At 53.9% G+C, this 19,588-nt stretch overlaps 1 non-coding gene across 1 annotated transcript; it reads left to right on the plus strand.

Annotated features, from left to right (window-relative positions):
* Positions 1 to 263: 263 nt before the first annotated feature.
* Positions 264 to 370, plus strand: LOC114502160. The gene has a single exon (XR_003685015.1). It is a non-coding gene; the product is annotated as a U6 spliceosomal RNA (small nuclear RNA).
* Positions 371 to 19,588: the final 19,218 nt, after the last annotated feature.

A 19,588-nucleotide genomic window follows, 5' to 3' on the forward strand; every position in this document is an offset into this window, starting at 1 on the left:
TTGTGTATTGTTCCAAAGATCATTTGCTTGTATTGTTTTTATTAAAATAAATATTAGTTTAAAGGGAAGTAAGGCAAAAATAAAATCTGCAGAGGTCTGTAGCTCTCACGGTTCAATAGAATACATTTAAACTCAATGCAATAAAGTGACTTTTGCGGAAAATTAATACAATGTCATAATTTCTTGAGATCATCAATAGTCACCTTTGCTTTGAAGACAATTTTTTCTGGAAAAAAAAACACACAAAAAAACAAAAAAAAACCATACTCGCTTTGGCAGCATGTATACTAAAATTGGAACGCTACAAAGAAGATTCGCCTGGCCCCTGTGCAAGGATGACGTGCAAATTCGTGAAGCATTCTGTATTTTTTTAAAAAAAAACCTAAGCATGTAATTAAATGAAAACCCAACAAATTTACAATAACTACCACTTTTTCTCCCTTGTCATGGTCATGAGCCTTAGAGTTCATTTTCTTATATTCGCTGCCACTTTGTGGATCAGAGGAATGCTGACTGCACGCCAAGGGTTCTGCCCTTGCACTTGACAATGGAACTGTCTCCCAGAGCTGATGGTACGTCTGGCGGCTGGTTTTCCTAAGAGTCAATTACGGATATTGGCAAAGACAAGATGCAGTTTGGGAGCAGCCGCACTGGTTATTAAGCACAGCGTGTTTCAGCCAGTGCGTGTGACGCACTTTCCCCGGGGCTCTGAGGGTGCATTCCCAAGGATGAGGCTCCGCAGGTGGAGGAGCCGGAGGTGGGGGAGGGGTGGGGAAGAGGAATAAGGTCTCAAAGGCTGCCCTGCTTAATTGCAGAGGAGAGGAGATCAACTAGTCCTTGCAGCTCCCTGACTGTCAGTGTCACTGGCCACATCCACCACCCCATAGGTGGTCTGTTAACGTCCTCTGCGTATTCATTTATTCACTCACTCAAACATCAAAACTTTTTGACTGCCTATCACGTGTCTGCACAAGCTACGTTCAGAGAATGTAGACAGGAGGAGTGAGGCCGACAGGGGCTCAAGGGTGAGATGCTCTTTAGTTTGTGTGATCCCGACTCACCAAAGGACTTGGGATTATACATTCTGGAGCCGGAAGCTCCCTTTGAAGTTATCTCTCCAGCTGGGGCCTAGTGAACTTGGGCAGCTGGCCTAGGGCCTCACTGGCATTTACAGAACTGAAATAAAATCCAGTTTCCGCTCTGATTGGGTCCATGCAATGAATTATTAAAGGTGTCAAGAGCTGTCAACAATGACCTTCTACAACTCTTTTCATAGGAAGTTTTTGGAAATGTGACTGAATGTGCTCCTTGACTTGTCACAGACTGAAACAACTCACTGGGCAGCTCTGACAAGGTGAGAGGAACTGTCCCCAGAGGTCAGGTGGCTCCTAGACCCTCCAGGTCGACCAGGCGGTCCATAGGAGTGGGTGTACTCAGTTGGGGGCAGGTGGGCCACAGCTGTAAGAGCCTCAAGAGATGAGGGAGGGACAGATACCGTGGGGGCGAAGTCAGGAAGTGCAGTAACCAGAAGTAAGATAAAAAGTCTCTGGTGACATCCACAGCCACGGTGGGAAAAAGAGAAGGGAAATTATATGGAGAGAAGGGACAGGGGGCACAGGGCATGCCGCAAGGTTGGGAGTAAGCACAGTTTTCTGAGAGAGTGGGAAGCCTCCCCCTCTGGGAAGAGCGTGCAGGGTGGCTTACTCAGACGAGGACGGGGAGCTCTCTCTTCTGTCCTGTCAAGAGCGTCTGATCGTCTGATCCGCAGGGAATAAAGCAGGCGGGCGGCTTTGCAAAGTAAAAGGCAGCCGAATCACACTTTTTGAAAGAGAAAGCAATAAAATACATCTCATACCGTATTCAGAAGAATGAAGAACCTGAACCACAAAAGCAGGCAATTAACATTTGAATGAACGTAGGGCCCAGGTTGACCAGTGCTGTGTGACCCGAAGCCCCCATCCTCAGTCACGTGGTTGATGCTTCTGGCAGGTGCAAGCCCCGAACCAAGACCCTGCTATCCAGTACAGTGCAGAGTGCCTTTCAGAAGTGGAGAGCAGAAGCCAGACCATCTCTTTGGGCAAGGCCAAATTCTTTAGTACACAATCCTACATACACACACATACATACACAAAATGACACACGGGTAAAGCTTATTAACAGCGGCCTTGTTTGTCGCAGCAAAAGTTTAGAACAACCCAGGTATCTCTCAGGGGAGGAGGGCTAGGTGGATACATGTATGCAATATTGATCTAATGTGATGCTTTCTAGCCAGGAAAAAAAAATAAGGAAGCTTTTCATGTACTAGTATGGAGCAATATATTACAAAAAAAAATAAGAACTAGTGTTTACTACCATTGTAAAACAAATATTTGAGAATTTGCTAGCAAATGCACAGACTAGTCTTGGAAGGATAACCAAGAAGAGCATGATATTCTTTGTTTATTGGGAGGGCAGATGGGTGGCTGGCAGGCAGCCCGGGGAAGAGGTTTTCACTCTATACCATTTTATGCCTTTTGAATTTTAAAGCACGAAACATTATCTACTATAAATAAATTCAATGGAAAAATCCAAAGGCCCTGCTTCTTGGAGTTCTGTGCTATATGGCTAATTCTTCCTCCCTTCTTGCTGGCTGCAAATTTCTAGAAGCTACACATCGTCAAGTCAAGGGAGTTTCCTTTCATTTCTGTTTTACTAGGAGATGCTTTAAAAAAAAATAAACTAATACAGGAATAGGCGTTGAGTTTTGTCACATGGCTTTTCAGCATCTAGTGAGACAGTAATTCTCCCCTTTCATCTCTTGCTACACTGAGTCACAGTAATAGATAATGTTGAGCCATCTTTCCATTTTTGGAACGAACCCATAATATATTATTCTTTGAATCCACGGCTAGGCTCAATTTGCTAGTATTCTATTAGGATAGTTTTTCACCCATATTCCTGCGTAGAATCGATGGATCGTTTTCTTCTAATTCACTACTTTTAGTGCTGGATTTACGCCAGGATCGTAGCTGCGCTGGGAAGATGCCCGGCTCCTTCTGAGTCGTAGAACAGTTTACGTAACACGGAAGTTCTCCTGTCCTGTTTAACCGCTCAGCCCCCTGGTATTTTGTTTAGGGCAGATCTTTCGCTGCCTTTTCTTTTCTGGCTGTTTTCTTTTTCTTAAACCAATTTTTATCATCAGCCCTAGGGAATTATTCATTTTTTTCCAGTTTTCCAAATTTATTCCCATGGAGTTTCATGAAATTGCTTTGTCCTTTACAAACTCTTCCATATTGGCTATCGTTTCTCCTCACTGATATTAATGTACATGTATTTTCTTTTTTTTCTTGATGAGGCTTGCCAAAATACTTGAAAATTTTTTTTAAAATTTGGGGGTGTTGCTACAGTCAGGAAACAATTGGCCCACGGCAATGGTGTAATTCTAGAATGGTTTAACACAGCACTCTGTGCAAAGCTGTGGTCAGGGCAGAGGGAGATGCAAGGGGCGGTCTCACTACTAGACATAAAGGGGTGAATGGGTGAGGGAGGGAGCAGTGACCGATGCCTGAAAGGAGAGTCATGGAGGGCCACCTTGACCTTGACCGGAGCTCTGATTTGACAGTGAGAGACACGGAAGCACACCGGCACAAGAGAGCTCTGCTGGGCCGACAAGGGGCAGAGGCAGAGCTGGGGTTATGGAGAATCAGAAGTGTCTTAGGGAGACGCTTGAGTAGAATTGGGTCAAGAGCATAACACAATGGCTTAGACTTGGCCTCGCAGCATTTTAGGGAGTAAGCTTTCTGCTGATGCTTCCCAGAGCGGCATTGACATGTCTTTAAGGGGGTTCACGTAATGAACGTTTAAGCTGCTTTCCTGGGCAGAAGCCTCCCTCATGGCGAAGTGACACCCACAAATACAATGGAGGAGCAGGGAGTGCTGCGGGTGTAGGAGGGAGCGCGGTGTGCATTCATGTCCGCCCCTCACACAACACCCAGCGCTGCTGTTGTTTCTCCCGTCCTTGGGCGCAAGCCTCCTGTCCCCCCCCCCACCCCCAGGGCTGGCCGTGGGACTCTGGGCTCCCGAGGCTTCCTGTTCTCTCTCAAGGCGAGCAGGCGGTGGCTCAACATCCCCTCAGTGCCTGTAAGGTTTTTGCGGTCGGTGAGGCTGCAGCGTCTAGTGAGTGAAGTCATTTGAAACTGGAGAAAGCAGAAGATGCTGCTGTTGTTTATCTGCAGCGGATGACCCTGTGGATGGAGCGTTCCGTCTATTACCGACAAATCAGATTTGGAGTTTTCAGCTCCCATTTTATTCCATTACGAGCGTTCAGTGAAAGAGGATTAATGGCTGTAATTGTCCCGACTTCATTGGGCAGGGCTCCTGTGTTCGGGGAGCAAAGATCTCCTGGTAGACACGGCCCTCTCCACCCATCGAACACATCTCACGTTACCCAACCTCTTTCCCTTAACTTCCCTCCATGCCCTGGGCCGCGTTGAGAAAGACTCGGCTTACAAAGTGGCCTTCGTTTTATGATTGTTGTTTTCTAAGAGAAGCACCGAGTTCCTTGGGATAGGTTTGAAGGGAGTTTTGAGTCATCTCCTCATCTTATTATTATTTCTATTAGTTTGCTCTCTGGTCGTATCGTTTAACTAACTGAAGAATTGAAGAAAAGCTGCCATCCAGTATGTAAACAGGCCTTACGCACTACATTGAAAAGGCAGCCAACATCGTCCCCTTTGTTGTGGACACTGTTGGTGCCCACCCCCCACCCAGATGCCTTCGCCAGGCCAGCGGACCCAACCCCAGCTGCTGGGAGTGTTGGTCATTCATGACTCGCAGCTGCCCACTTCAGAGAGCTGTCCTGGCAGAACAGGAGCCACTTGGCCTGGAATATTACACCCGAAGCCCACCCAGGGAGGCCCACAGCCACACAGTGACCGGCACAGCGGCACCTAAGGCCAGCCCTCTTGCCTGGCGCCGGGACCAACTCCACAGTACAACTCCTGCTCCGGGGCTGCAGGACCAGACTGAAGCTGAGTCCCGCTGAGACCCGGTTCTTGCTTAGCTCCTCCCCCTGCTCCACTCTGTTTCTCTCTCCCTCTTTTCCCCTAAAGGCACCGCTCCTCCGAAAACCATACTTACCCAGTCCCTGCCTCAGGCTCTGCCTGGAGGCACTCTGGCCCATGACCCTCCCCAGCCAGCTGTTGTGTGGATTCATGGCAGAGGCTGGTCTGGCTGGCGTCATAAAAAAGTGTATAGACCTGAACACACAAGCTCTGCGAGCGCGGAGAGGGTGGTGCTCATGGGCATATCCCTGCCCCTTAGCACGACGCTCAGCAGAGCGGATGCTCGGGAGGTGCCCCGAGACTGGTCGATGGGGCACCTCAGGGCGAGATTCATGGAGGTCACTCTGATGACTTCTCTCGGGAGAATCCCTTGTTCTTGTCTACCCGAGATTCTGGCTTTTATTCTGGGGAACTACTCCTCTCCTTGTTTTGGTTCAGGCGGAGCTGCCCTGCCCTGGCCACTGCCTACCAGCGAAGACAGCACAGAGGAAGGCAGAGTGGGTGACGCAGGGTGAGCTCCAGGTTCAGCTGCGAGAGCAGACAGCTGTAGCCACGGAGCTCTAGTTTGATGAGCCAATAAATCATCTTTTTAGGCTGAAGCTAGTTTGTTATGTTTCTGGCATATATAACTGAAACACTCTAGACTGACAATAGATGTTTCTATGTATGGTGCAGAATGTATTCCCTTCCAGCCTACCCCTATCCCTGTAATAGCCTATACACCCCAAACAGTGGGGGCCGAGAGGAGGTAGCTTACCTCCGAAATCTTCAGGTTTCTGTGGCCAGTTGAGAGAGATGCTCACCCAGGGGAGGGCTCTGGCCTCAGGCTTCTCATCTGCTGGTTTCCGCATCTTTCATCAGCGCCTGGAAAACCTCCCCCAGACCAAAATGCTCCCCTTGATCTCCGGGACCAAAAAACACTACACAGAATCTTCCAGAAATTTGCCTAGTGTTTACTTCAGGCAGGAAACAGGAGTCATAGTGTTTAGATAAATTTGCTTTCAGTTGTCCAATAGATCAAGATGTTGATGGTGGATGTTCACTCATTAATGACAACACCTAGAAAAGGTCAGTAAGATGTGGGCACAGAAATGTTATTATTCTTAAGCGTTAATAAACGTTTTCTCTCTAGGTAAGATGGACGAGCGAATACAGTCCATTTCGCCTGCCATGGGAGCAGATCCTTGGGGGAAGGAAGTGAGTGAGCCACAAGCCCTTAATTCTGATGCGCCGGCCACGGCTCCTCCCTCGAGTTTCCACGTGGACACCAGAGGCCTGTCGGGGGGGAGACAGGCTGGGCAGAGACAGCGCGGCTGATTCTTTCCTTGGTGACTTTGCTCTAACACTCAGATGACTGGCTCCCCTCCACCCCCTTTTGAGTTAAGTGCTTAATCCACCCAAGCGTGTGCGAGCACAAAGGAGATCCGGCAACCTGGGATCTCAAGGGACCCGTTTATGTGGCCCAGATTCCTCCAGCTCAGTCAGAAATGCCTGCTCAGACATGACCGCTCGCCTCAACGCCGTGTGAGTATTTTCTTTAAAGTGATTCTGTCAAAACAAAACACAACACACGCGCAAACAAAAACCAGCTGCCTGATAAACTCTGAGGGGAGGTTTTTGTTTTTCTTTCAAAGTCCATTGGACAGACTGACAACTGAGACGCAGGGACCGGATCACGTCACCCCGTTCTGCGTTTCGGCAACGCTGCGCCCCAGGCCATGCGAGGGGAGGTGCGGAGGAACAGGGTCCCCGCCTTGGGTTCCTCTGCCCGGTGAGGGGCCTGGCCCTGGATAGATATCAGCACAAAACAGAAATGCATCATGGGGCTCCTTTTAAATTCCTTCTTTATTAAAAAAGCCTTTTCTGGTTTTTTTTAAACAAAACAAAACAACAAAGTACACTGGACAAATTGATTCCAAGTCAGGCTAATAGGGAATCAGGTGGTCTGTAAGGGTGAATTATAGCGTGATGAATGTTCCTTTATAACTGAGTCAAAAACTTGTGGTAACTCAGGCAAAGAAGTGACAAGGAATGGTAACATGTGTGGGACAAGTTCCAAAGCACATAGTTGGTGAAGAGACTGAGAAACAACCCAGACGTCCAGGAACGGAAAAACAGGCTGTGCTGGATCCGTGCAATGGATGCCGTTCAGCTACGAAGGGATGAAGCGCTGAGCCGTGTCGCTGCAGCGTGGGCGAGCCTCAAACACACTACGCCTGGTGAGAAAAAGCCCGACACAAACATGACGTACTGCAGGACTCCCTTTGTGTGGAATACTGGGACGAACGCCCCCATAGGGGCAGAAAATGGGTTGGCGGTTGCCAAGCACTGGGGGCAAAAGTAGGGGGAGGGGTGGATTGCTTCTTGGGGTTGGGATCTCCTTTCCGGGAAACAAAAATGTTTTGGGACTAGCTACAGGAAAGAGTTGGAGAACATTGTGAGTTTCGCTTAAGTGCCACTGAGTTTATCACTTTAAAATGGTTGGTTTTATATTATGTGAACTTCATCTCAACAACAAAAAAATAGGAAAGGATTCTCCCGTCCTTATTACCAACCCCGTTTAGGAGCAGGCCCCCGGGGCAGGCGTATTTCCTGGGTTTACTGCTGCGGCTGGAGCTGGGGTCCCAGGCTCCATCCAGAAAGCAGGGAGCACCTCTGGGTGCAGTGGCATCAACCTCCCAGGCGGCCCTCCCAGGACCCCCTGACCTGAGCAAAGCCACAGGCCCCACAGCGCCCCCAGTGGCAGGTCTCATCCTCTCCTGGCCCTGAACAACTCCCAACAGGGCATCCACCAACAGGTCCCCGGTCCCCAGAACCCTGCACCTCGACCAGCGGCCGACAGAGGTGGGGCTGGCAGTGTGAGGAGGAGAAATGGGCAGTTGCCAGAGGACGGTGACTAAGAATAACTCAGTGCGGGCATTCCCACACTCCCACCCACCACTGATGGGAACGCAAACTGACTCAGCCGTGCCAGGACGCGAGGTGACCGTGTGCCTCCAGAGCCCTTTGAGTGATCGCAGCCTTTGACCTCGCTGCGGCACTTTTCTAAGATTATTCTCAGGAAACACACAGTTAACTAGGCAGAGAATCAGCTCTAGGGAGGCTCATTTCAGTGTTGCATTTAATAACAAAAAATTGGAGACAACTTAAAATCCAAGGAAGGAGAATTATTATGGGTTTATGCAACGCAACACCGCTTGAGCTACCTGCCAGCCAGCATGCATTGCCTCTCACGGAGTCTGCGGCCAGGGGTTCAGACAGGGTAGAGTGAGGACGGCTTATCTCCGCTTCGCAGGAGCTGGGGCCCCAGCTGGAGAATTTAAAGGCTGGAATCATCCGAAGGTTTGTTTCCTCCCGTATTGGCAAATACAGATGATTGGCTAAGAGATTCACCTGGGTATGTCAGCCGCAACATTCCCGCACGGCCTTTCCGTGCAGCGGAACTTCCCCCAGATTCGGTGGCTTGATTCCAAAGTTGAAAAGAAAGAAAGAAAGAGAGCCAGGCAGGAGCCGTGGACGACCCAGCCTGGGAGGTCACACACCATGGTCTACACCACATTCTGGCAGTTACACCAAACCTGGCTGGGCTCAAAGAGGGAAGTGAAGACCCCAACTCTCGATGGGGGCGTGTCAGTGACCCAGTGCTGGAAGGGCATGTGGGCTGGTGCAGATATCTCTGGAAAGTGCCATGTGCCTGTAACTAATCATATCTGAATGTGTATGATACACCGTGAAGGAAAACCATGAGACTACAGAACGGTATGCACAGTGTAACCCCAGTCCGAAGGTACAGATGCAGAAGTAAACCATGGTTATGTCTAGGTGGTGAGTAGCAGGAAATTTTTATTTTCTTCTTTGGGCTTTCCCAGCATCTCTACAATAAGCATGTTATCAACTTCGTTATTAGATAATCAAAATAAAGATAATAAAAATACCTAATAACTGTTACTTGCAAAGCAATGAGTCTCTCCACCCCGGGGTACTTCAGGACGCCTACTTGGGGGTGTCACGCACCCTCATGCCCCTAAGTCCCCCACTTCAGAGAATGCTGGGCTTTCCTCACCCTCGTCTCAGTCACTCCACCTTTCTCCTCGGTCTTCCACCTCTGCTTCACGACTGGATCTGTCCTCTGTGCACACAAGTGTTCTCAGACTTGATAACCCAAAACACGTCTCTGACCTCAAGAACTATGCTGTCTTTCTGGTCTGGAAAGAACCATGTCTGCTGGCGTCTGTTTCCCCACCTCCAATCCTTTTCTCAGCTCTCCGTAACCTGCCTCTGGTCTCACCACTCAGCTTAAAACCGCCCTGGAAAAGGTCGCCTGTGGAGCAGCAGCTACCGGTGAGCGAGGACGCAGCTCTCCGGGGACCCCGGGCCACACCTGGCACCTGCACCTGTTGGTTTGGGCCCGTAGATGTTTGAGTGTGAGACGCTCCCTCTCAGTGAAGCTAACCCGGAGATGTTATCACTGCCGAGATCAAGAGCAAAGCAGAGTCTTGGTCTGAGTTCCTCCCAGAGCAGATGCTGGGACAAGGATCTGGGCACCAGCAGTGTATTTGAAGAGTGGTTTCCAAAGGCCTGGCAAGGGAAGGTGGCAGCCAGGAAAGGAGGGATGCCAATACAGGGAGAAGGAATGAGCAGGGGCCAGGGTGGGTAAGCGCCGCCGCCGCTTCCCACGGGGCACCCTCCGAGAGATGAGGTGGGCAAGAGGTGAGGGAGCAGGGGCATGTATGACCCACCAGCTCCGGTCCCGGGTTCCTCCCCTCCTGGGCGTTAACTCCGTAGCATTTTTGGACATTCCGTTCACATACCCCATACGCCCACAGCCAGAGAAGATCCCCCCAGCCAGAGAGACGTCGGTTTGGGGTAGGGAGCCCTGGGCGGCTGGTGAACTGCAGGTGACCTCCAGGTGCGGAAGGGGGTGGGTCAGGGGCTGCATAAAGCCGATCTCATCTGGGTTTCCTGCACAGCCCGGCCCCAGGTTAGCTCTTTGTACGTGTCAGGGGTCGGACACCTTGCTTTTCTCCTTCTCATCTTGATGACTTCCATCAGAAATGAGATGAATTTAAATGGGTCATTGCACAATCTCAATTTACTCAAGTCTGCGTGAGTGTGTGTGCCTGTGTGTCGGGGCAGGTATTTCCTGGAAGCACGTGTTCTCTGCCCGCGCCCGATGGGCCCCGGGCTTCCTGGGGGAGTGCTCTCCTTGGCTCCCTCCGCGGAGCCCTGGCTGGAACAGTCTGGAAAATCTGCTCTGACCCTGTGCTGCCCCTGGCTGTTCTCCTGCGAGGCTCTGGCCTGAGTCCAGGTCACGGTGGCGCCAAGTCCCAGCAGCCAGCACGTGGCCCCAGGGACAAGGCCTAAGTGAATTAAAGTTTAATTAAAGGTGGAACTCCGTGTGGATGGAGCGGCCCGTTTCCTCCTGGGTAGTTAGTGTAGGCAGGGGGCGGGGCTGGCTCAAAGGGGTAGCTCAAGGGCCCCCGATGGTGTGGGACCTCCCTCCCCAGCTCATGGGTGATACTGTCCCTGGGCAGTTTTGTGGGACAAAACCATAGAGGAACACGGCAGTCAAAAGACTGACAGCCGGCATGGGGGCCGGGGTCGCAGGGGCAGAGCGACCCTGCCCCTCAGGCTCACAGTCAGCTTGGGCTCCCCGACACCCGGGCTGCCCTCCTGGGCGCCCCCAGCAGCCGTCTTTCAAACACCAGGTGGGAGCGGCTTCTGGGGGACAGACTGACTCTCACGGGTGTCCGGGTGTCCGGGAGCTTTCTGCCCGAGGACCTCCCTGCTGCTGGGGTGGGCGTGGAGTGGGTGGGGGCCCATTCCTACAGCTGCCCCTCCCCCGGCCAAGTGGGGGCACCCTTGGTGGTGCAGCTTTGGGCTTCCCCCCAGAGCAGAGCCAGGCCCCGGGGGGAGGGGGAGGGGGAGAAGGGGGCTGGGCCATGCACCCACACTCTCAAGCTGCCTAAAGCCAGCTGAGCTGTTTGCAGCAAAGAATAAAACTGCCAAGAGGGCCCTGGGCGGGAGCACTCCCTTGGTAAAGAAAATGAAGGCAGGCAGGCGCCCTGTTGAGCACACGGAGGCGGGGCCGGGAGATGCCGCAGGACGAGGGTCTGAGCCAGTGGGTGCAGGGCTCTGCAGGACCTGTGTCCCCTCCTCACCTTCTCCTCTTCCCCCGTGCCCTCCCCACACTCAATAAGACCCCAAGGTGGGTTTTCTGGGAGGCCTCTGCTTCAGGGAGACACCCTCTCCCAAATCCCCCAATCCCCGCGATGCCACAGTCGGTGACCGTGCACCCCTCCCTCCACTCCCCTCCTGTCTTGGGAAAATACTTAGGGCACAGGGGAAACTATTCAATGCTTTTAACCGGGACGGATAAGCCAGCGTTTCCATCCACTGCCAAGCTGACTTGACTACTCAGAGAAGCCACTGGAGACCAGAAAAGCACCTTCCTTCTAGGTTGGGGTCTCGGCCTCATCCCGAGCTGGCTCCGGAACTTCGGGCGAGGCTGGGGCCCCTCCAGCCACAGTCCCCCCACCTGAGGGATGGGGGTTAGGCCTCCCACCCCACCTCACCTGGAGGCTCCCCTGAGATGATGCCTGCCCCGTCAGACCTCTCCCTCCGCAAGGTGGGGGCTTGTTTATTTCAAGGACGTGGCAGAGCGATGAAGAAAGACGTTCGTGGAAATCTGCAGAAGAAACCTTCGCTGTGCCAGGCCTTCCAGTGACTAGAGTGGGACCCACACCTCAGCAAATGGAGCTCACAGGTCTCCCCGGTCACGGCAACCACACTAACAATGCTGATCATCCTATTAAGAATAGTAACAAAGTTTAGCAACCGTGACTGTGCTGAACACACACTCAGACCCTGATCACATCGTCTCATTTACCCACTTGCTCCTGGCCACCCCCCTGGGGGGCACTGGCACCTCCGTGTCCGCCCCCACCCCCAGTGATGCCCCGTAACCCTAGCTTCGATGAATCCCTGGCTCACCCATCGCTCATCCTCTCAGAATCTGCAGTACCCGCCACTAACTGCTTGGTTACTTCCCTGCTCTGATTTCTGGGAGCAGGGGCATCCCGACCTGCAGGGGCCCAGGGCCTATGCAATTTTATGGACGCTCTTTACAGAAGGAAAAATAAAATGTGTGAATGCAGCTCTAGGCTCCAGGTCCTGGAGGAGGCCCAGACAGGGGAGGGCCCTGAAGCTTCAAGTGCACTTGTTTCAGTTTGTCACTGTCTAACGATGAGGTCTCTTTTGGCCATTGGGGTGCAGGGCGACATTCCTGGGTACCAAACGTGGCTGTTAACAGTTGACACCTTTGAGCACGACCCCTCTTTCTGTGTCCTCCTCTCAGCTCCGCGGGGGAGCCTGGTCTTCTCCGGGTGAACTTGGCTGTGTCTCCGTCTCACACATCCCCCACTTCACCCCAAAGCTGGACTTGGGGCCCTGGGCTACATGCCAGGCCTCCTGATGCTCTGCAGGAGGAGGGGCAGGCAGGAGCAGCCGCATAGGCTTGGCGCAATGAATCTCTCCGGCAGCTGAGAGCCCAGCAGAGCCTCAGAAGAACACCGGCATGGTCTGCGAGGCCCTGTCTGACCTGCCTGCCCCTCATGCCAGCCTCTCCTTACCGCCCGGTGCACTCCTCACCCTCACTCTCTCAGCGTCCCCACGCCCTCTTTCTGAAGGTTGTCACCTCCCACCTGCGGCCTACCTACATCCTCCTTGGTCTGAGTGTACCGAACTGCGCAGTTTCCTGTTGGTTGCTTTAAACTTTCCAGTGTAACAGACAGTAACACGCCAAGCATCTGTATGCGTTCGATCTTGCCCCTCGGGCTGGTTCTCTGCTTGGCACAGATTCCCAGAAGTGGAATCAAATCGCTAGGGAATTCTTACATTTCATTTTGCTGTGATGCAGATAACGTGCCCTGCACAACATCGCAGTATCTCAGGGATCCTGCGTAATGACTCTCCTCCCTGTCCCCGTGCTCCCAGAAGCAGCAGCCCCAGGCAAGGACCCGTGCGCGGCCCTGAGCAGGAAGTCCTGCCCGCCTCCCCCCACACCTGACCGCATCCCTCCGAGGTAAGTGGGGCTGTCTGGTGACTGGTCACGCCTGCTTTCTTCCTCCTCCACCTTTCACTAGAGCGTTAGGGGCCGCTTCTCAGGGTTTCCTTGCACCCCATCTTTATGAAAGCTAACAGGAAAATGCTGCCGCTCCGGGCAGACGGAGGGCGTATTCCCCGTTTCCAGAGCAGAGGCAGGTGTTTCCATAGTTCGATGTTCTGTGAGCCAGCGTTTCCGGTTTGCCCGATCTCAAGAATCCCGCTGAGCACGTGCTTAAAAGGCCAGGCCCTCCCCTCCGGAGATGCTGAGGATCTGGGGGGTGCTGCGTCTCCGGGGTGGGAGAGCGTTCCCTGTGTCCCAGGTAATTCTCCCCATCAGGCAGGAAGATGATTCTGGGGGTCGTTTCCATGACAACTAGAAGGGCGTCAGCGCGTCCCACACGGGTAGGTGGGTATTCACGGTATTCTCGTCGCCTCCAGGCTCACATTTCTTAAGGACACGGTAGCTCCTTCCACGGCGAGGCTTTGAGTTCAGTGCCGCACGCACATCACTTCACCACCCTGATCGCAGACACTGTGCGCCTTGGAGAAATACCCCTAGTTGCTGCGGAGGAACCCCAGCCTCTCGGGGGTCCGCGGGCTGGACGAGGCCACACGGCTGGGACGTGGTGGAGCCTGGATCAGAAGGCAGGGCTTCCGTTTCCAAATCCTGGGGCTGCTCTGAAGCCACCTCAAGGATACCTGTCCTTATACCATTGCCACGCACCCATGCTACTCACAGCGTGTCGGGCAGGCCCGCGTCACCAGCAGCACCTGGTAGCTTGAGTCTTTTCTCTAAAACTCAGAGGGAGAGGACCCTGAAAAATGTTAAGGGCTGGCGTTAAAGTGGGTCAATAGCATCCTCTACTGGTCACATGTGGGTACTGCACCTAATATATATATATATAAAAAATTATGTATAGAACTATATATATTTCAATCTAGAAAAAGAACAAACTACACCTGGGGATTTGTGGTTAAGACAGAGGGATGATATCCCTGCCACACTGTAACCAAGAGAAACAACAATAAGATTAAGGCAGTGAAAAGGAAGTGCTGCCTTCAGGAAATACATGAACACCCGATATCTCCGAACACAGCACTGGAGGACAGTTAGACACAAGCAGCGAGGGTGAACCAAAGCCGGAAGGATGCCCAGCGCAGTGCGCACTCCTGCGGATCGGGGCGGGACCGGCAGACCCCCGAGCTCCCCCTGGCGCCGAGAGCAGCGTATCCAACGGGAAGTAGAAAATGTTTCTCAGCAAATGACAACGAAAGTACGATCAAAACCCGTGGGGCTGCGCCAGAGAAACTGACATCCTTAAATGCTCGCAGTGGAAAAGAGGAAAAGTTAAACGTCAATGAGCAAAGCCGCCAGCTTTGGAAGCCGCGAAAAGCATAGAACAGAGCAGGTGGGAGGAAGGCAGAAGTAAGGATGAAGGCAGAGATGAAGGAAACAGGAAATGAAAAGTACAAAGGGAGGGTCAGGAAAGCCACAGAAGTTATTGTTGTTTGTTTTTAAATGAAAAACGGACCAGCCTCTGGCAACACTGACCACGGAAAGGAGAGGGAGAAGAGGGGCCCAACGAGAACGAAACGGGAGCCGAGACCGGGAGCCGAGACCACAATGCTGCAGAGACGGAGCAGCTCCCGGTGAAGCCCACTCTTTGTTCCTGACAGGGCCTGCCACGCCAGGGTGCTGTGCCCTGCCACCGACCTCGTGCACGTGGTCCCCGGGGTCGGCTGGCCGGGCTCCACGACGGAAACTCCAGGACAGCCCTCACTCTCGTGTTTTCACACCGTGGGCTCTCTCCACTGGCTCCCATGAAGCTGACGTGGCCAGTGTTGTTCCTGTGATAGATGATAGCATGGTTTATTGAATTAAATGCTTATTACGTGCCAAACACTGTGCAGGGAACCCCCACAGGGCGCCTCCGAGGTTACCATCACCCCCATTTGACGGACAAGGACACTGAGCTTTGGGACCCAGGGCACCGGCCTCACTGGCACGCGGTCAGAATGAGGTTGTGCACGGGGTTCGGCCAGGCACTGGGTCTGGAGCCTCCTCGGTCACCGAGCAAGCTGACAGCAGAACCCAGGCCCTCGGACAAGACATCCTGGGGGCACCAAGACCGTCTGTGCCCCGAAGGCAACTCCAAACGCTGTTTTTCCCTCTCCCTGTCTGAACTTGAGTGGGAGGAAACCCTGGATGCAACTTTGGTCTTGGACTGAGGCCCTAACGTGGCCCCGCCGACCTGTGGGCGGGTCCCCAAGGCCTTGGGGGCCGAGGGGCCTGTCACTCAGGTCTCCCCCTCCCGCCTGGCTTGGAAAGGCCGTCTCTAACCCGGCTTCCCTCTGCTCTTCCTGGGCTCCTGGGCGGCTGTGCTTTACTGCCGGAGGCTCCAGGCGGAAGCCGGCTGCACCTGGGAGAGCCGGGTCTCTGCAGGTGCCACGTCAGCGGGGTGAGCTGCCAGCCCACGTCTGTCTGTTCAGCGTGTGACTTCCTTAGGCTCCGTGATTCCCGTGCCACATTACTTAGAAAAACGGGGGGAGGGTCAAGAGCTTGCCTTGTGTCTGCTTCTCCTCAATCGTCTTCAGCTCAGCATAACCCGAAGTGGCATGTGTTGGGGTGGCGCATTCTGCCGCCCTTTGACTCACAGATCAGGTTGGGATGCTACGAGCCGAGGAGATGCGTGGGCCAGTCCCGTACCTCGGAATCAAGCCCTCCCCACAAGGTCCCTGAGAGAGGCCTGGACTCAGGGCAAAAAAAAAGCCTCAAACACCTGGGGCGAAGGGACACTTCGTGACTCGATGGCATTTAAGGGACCCTGAATTGCCGAAACTACCTGGAAAAAGAGGAAGCCATGAAGGACGCACCCTTTCTGATTTCCAAGTTCACTGCAAAGCTACAGTCATTAAGACCACGTGGGTTTGGCCCAAGAATAGATACCCTGGGGGAGAAAGCCCTGGATGCAACTTTGGTCTTGAATGCGGGGCCCTAACGCGGCCCCGCCTACCTGTGGGCGGGTCCCGAAGGCCTTGGGGGCCCAGGGGCCTGTCACTCAGGTCTCCCTCTCCAGCCTGGCTTGGAAAGGCCGTCTCTAACCGGGCTTCCACCTGCGTCTTCCTACGCAGATCAAAGGAACCGAATCGAGAGTCTAGAAATACACTCGTCTGCAGCTGACTGGTTCTCAACAAGAGTGCCAAGACCCTTCAACCGGGTGGGGGAGGACCACCTTTCCAACAGGCGATGCTGGGACAACTGGATATCCATCCACATGTAAAAGAATGAATTTAGATCCCCAAATTACACCGACCCACAGAGTTTAATGGAAAATGGACCAGAGACAAATGTAAGAGCCAAAGCTGCATGCTCCCAGAGGCAAACATCCAAATGGGTACAAGGTTTCTTCTGTGGGCAATGAGGACGTTCTGAAATGGACGGTGGGGATGGTCACTGACCTTCATGGTTATACTAAAACCCGGTGGACTTCACACTTCCTGGCTGAATTTCACGGATGACAGTCCTATCTCAATAAAACTGAAAGAAGGCGCTGTGACAAGGGCCTGGGTGACAGCGGGTCTGAAGGACCAGGGCCAGCCTGGGACGTCTCTGTGCGGCGCGGTGGCTGGCAGAGCTTAGAACAGGACTCTGGGGGCTGCATGGGGGTCCTAGAACCCAGGGCTCCCCAAGTCCCCAGTGGGATATGCACCCACCAGGCATCCCACCAGCTTTCTTTCCCCTGGAATTGAATTCTGTCCTCTTCCCCGCTCCGGGGGAGACAGTGTGGGGGGTAGAAGGAGTAAGGAAGCGCTTGACAGAAATAATTGTGTTCAAAGAACCCTGCGGCAGTCACCGTAGCCGTCGCCCACTTCAGGGATGCACGGGACCCCAGCTCGGTTCCACAGCTCGGCTCCGCAGCTCTGTGATGGGGTCATTAGACTGGACTCTCCCGAAGGGCGAGCGGAGGTCAGAGGAGACTCAGCCATTCCTTCAACGCGTGTCTATTGCACAACTACTGTGTTCCGGAGCCTGTTCCAAGCACTGGGGCTGAGACATACAGAGGTGAGTGAGTGAGTCACACACTGGAGGGGAGGTGAGCCACACAGAGGTGTCCCCCTCAGTGGGGTTCCCCCGAGGCCGAGACAAGAGTGCAAGTTCAAGCAGTCTCTCTGGGAGGGAGTGTTGGAGTGCACTGGTGGAAGTATGAAGAAACGGGCCCGGAAAGGGAAGGAAGCCAGGGAAGGGCGCCCTATGGACCGGTTACCGTTACGGATCACGGAGGTCCGACCTTGCTGGAGAATTCTGGGAGCCAGTGTAGGGGAGACGCTTCCAAGTTTCCGCCCCCGTGCAGCTGAGGGAGCTGGGACACTTCTATCCCATCAGGCCCTGGTGGAGGGCAGCTTAGTGGGGAGCAGGGGCCAGTGGTAACTCCCTGTGCTTCCATCCTGCCCTGGGCAGGCCCAGGTCCTCCTGGGGCTGCAGGACACCCTCCCACAGAGGTCACAGATGCTCGCAGTTGAGCACCAGTGAAGGAGCCTGGGAACAGGGGGCACCAAGGGGATGGGGGGGGGGCGGTGGGGGAGGCCCTGACAGCATCTCCTGCAAGCGTCTCGGTGCGCCTTACATGGCAGTGGGGGTGGGGGAGGTGGGAAGTTAACCAGCAAAACCAAACAATAAGCAGGAAAATTTTGGGTAAATGTTAGGTATGAAGAAGACGAGATGTAGGGTCATTTGTAGCAATGGATGGGGGCGGGTGTAATGATGGTGGGAGGCCAGGCATCCACGCTGGGTCATGAAGTCTGCATAAAGCTCACAAGCTGGTCCATGCAGAGCCCCCGGAGCTCTAGGTCACATGTGTTCAAAGGTGGTCGGCCACCTTGACCTTTGTTGCAAGGGGAGGGAGACCATGAGGGGCAATGCTTGGTAGAAGCACAGAAAGGGTCGAAGGGTTGTTGTTGGAGACGGCAGATTTTCTGAAGAAACACCTCCCAGTACCTGTCCGGGGGTGCCCCGGTCAGGTGTAGGTGTCCGTCTGGTGCCGCGGGCACTGACTCAGGCAGCATCAAACCCCTCAGGCACCATCTCCAGGTTCCCACTGAGCTCTCAGGCCCCCCCTCCCCCACCCACCCGTGAAGGTGGGAGCTGGCAGAGCCTCTCCAAGTGAGCGTACTGACCAGTGACTGGGCTTCTGAGACCCATGCCGGGTTCCCCAGCGCGGGTGGGTGGGTGGGTGCGTGGACAGAACGGCACTTCATTGTGCTCCACAGAGGTCATACTCTCTACAAACCACAGGCCAGACCCCCCACCCGCAAGAAGAGCATGACCCACTTCATCATCGCGGTGGCCTGGAAACTGACACATATCTCTGAGGGGTGCCTGTGTCGTGGGCTTGGAGACTGGGGGTTCAGTGACCGCTCCTCCCAGACAGAAGCCGCCAATCTTCACCCGCCAGGTGGGTGTGTCTCCAGTAGGCAAAAAGGCACGCTACTCACCCGTGTGTTGGTGCGCGGCAGAGGCTCGGACTGAGCCCACTGTGTGCTTAGCGTGCGTGTGCAACTCCGGCCCGTGACAGGTTAGGAGCCCCCATCGTTTTAATCGCCTGTGCTCCGGAGGCCATAGGCAGATGCCTGCGTTTCAGGTACGCCACTTGGAATTAAGTTCCTTCTGATAGCATCGTTGTAGGGAGTAGATGCGGTGGTTTTACGCATCCCCAGGGTAAGCCCGTTCGAGCATTTTCTTGTCTCTCCCGGGTAAAAGCAAGTGGTGATGGATTTTGATGGATTTCAATAATAAAGAACTGGCTATGTCAATCTGAGTAACATCTGAGGGATGACAGAATCAAACCTGTCAGCTGGTGCTTCGGGGACGCCTGCGACAACTGGCAGCTGCCGTGGTTGACTGGGAACTGCCGGGAGCTAGCTAGGCCTCTCAGTGGCCACCAGGGGGTGATCGAGGGCTACACACGTGCCTGAACCATCCGGCCCCGCCCCCTTCAATTCCGCGCCTGCCCGACGTCGTTTCATTTCAACAGTCCTGATGTATCCAGTGGGTTGCCAGTGGTTCCCGTAGTCCAATCTAACAAGTGACCAGGGAGCGAGCCGGCCTTTTTCCTCCTTTGCAGGATGATGCTTCTCCCCACATCCTTGGCGATGTCTCCCCCACAGAATTGGTGGCGGATGACGCGGATTAAAGCGCTGATTCTGCTGTCCAGACTGCGTGTTCTCCGTGCCCAATGAGCTGACGAGGTGGGGCCTGGGGGCCCCGAGGAGCGAGGGGGGAGGGCGGGGGCACGTGGAGACAAACCCCAGGGGTTACAGCCAGGCCTTCGGAAAATTCTGTAGCCCCCACTGAGGCCCTTCAAACCCTCCAGGCTGGAGCAGGGGGCTGCAGCCAAAGCCCAGTTTAGGGGCCGAGGTCACTCACATCCCCCTGCAGGGGA

This window comes from Phyllostomus discolor, chromosome 7, assembly GCF_004126475.2.
Source record: "Phyllostomus discolor isolate MPI-MPIP mPhyDis1 chromosome 7, mPhyDis1.pri.v3, whole genome shotgun sequence".
Taxonomy (NCBI): Eukaryota; Metazoa; Chordata; class Mammalia; order Chiroptera; family Phyllostomidae; genus Phyllostomus; species Phyllostomus discolor.